Here is a 1,048-nt window from a genome sequence, read left to right on the forward strand (position 1 = left end):
GGGTTCCTACATTTTAAATGTAGTACTTTTTAATTTGGGGGTTAAAGAAAATCACTTCTGCTTGTTCAGATATAAATTTATTATAATCTATCTAAAGGTTAATTAATCTCATACACATTTTCAAAACAAATTTCTTGTCACAAAAAGTATCGAATCAGAAACTCAAATAAAAATCGATTAAGAGCAAAGAACCTTGATATTAATATTAAAAGATCAGGAAACATTTTTATGATCATTTGCAACATGTTTTTTTTCCCCCACAATGTTTACATTTGATCACTGCAGCACTTTAAGAGAATGAAAATGTCATGAAACACTCTTTATACAAAACGACAATAAATGCTGTTTAAGTCTAAGTCTGAGTCTAAGTCTAAGCATTACCCCAAAGAATATTTTTCCATCTCTGTTCTCATAATAATTTAATTTTATTGATCTCTGGAGAAATTCTCTCCCTGCATTTAACCCCTCCCCTTGGGAAGCAGTGGGCTGCCATAGTGCGGCGCCCAGGGAGCAGGGGGGGGGGTTAAGGGTCTTGCTCAGGGACCCAGTGGAGGCAGTGGGGATGGAACCGGCAACCTGGAACCTTCTCAGAGCCCTGCTCTAACCCACTAGGCCACCACTCTTCATTCTCAGGTCATAGTTTGCAGCAGTGCTGTGATTTAAATTAACTATTTTATTAATTAAATAATTTTAACTTGTGTTAAAACGAGAGAATTAAATGAAAATAACATAGAATTAGAATTCGATCTAAAACATAAACTCCCTTGTTGTGTGAGATGGAATATTAGCCGCCTTCCTGCAGATTTCCAAAATTCACACTTTGAAAGATAAAAAATAAAAATAAAAAATGATATAAAGATTTTTTTTATAAATCTAAACATCTTAGCAAAAGCAAAACTTTGTCAATATATTCAAAATTTGAAGTAATTTATTTCCAAAAGTGACTCAACTTCACCAGTTTGGGAAATAGATTAATTAATGGATCTTCGACATCAGGACCTCTAGAAAAAATAAAGTAAAATAGATCCTAGATAGATAGATAGATAGA

General features: G+C 33.4%; 1 protein-coding gene across 1 annotated transcript in view; it reads right to left on the minus strand.

Moving 5' to 3' along the window:
* Nucleotides 1-1,048, minus strand: part of LOC107104636 (ephrin type-A receptor 8-like) — a 79,802-nt gene that overhangs the window by 77,813 nt on the left and 941 nt on the right. The window lies entirely within an intron of this gene.

Source organism: Cyprinodon variegatus, unplaced genomic scaffold, assembly GCF_000732505.1.
Source record: "Cyprinodon variegatus isolate N-32 unplaced genomic scaffold, C_variegatus-1.0 Scaffold1827, whole genome shotgun sequence".
Lineage (NCBI taxonomy): Eukaryota > Metazoa > Chordata > Actinopteri > Cyprinodontiformes > Cyprinodontidae > Cyprinodon > Cyprinodon variegatus.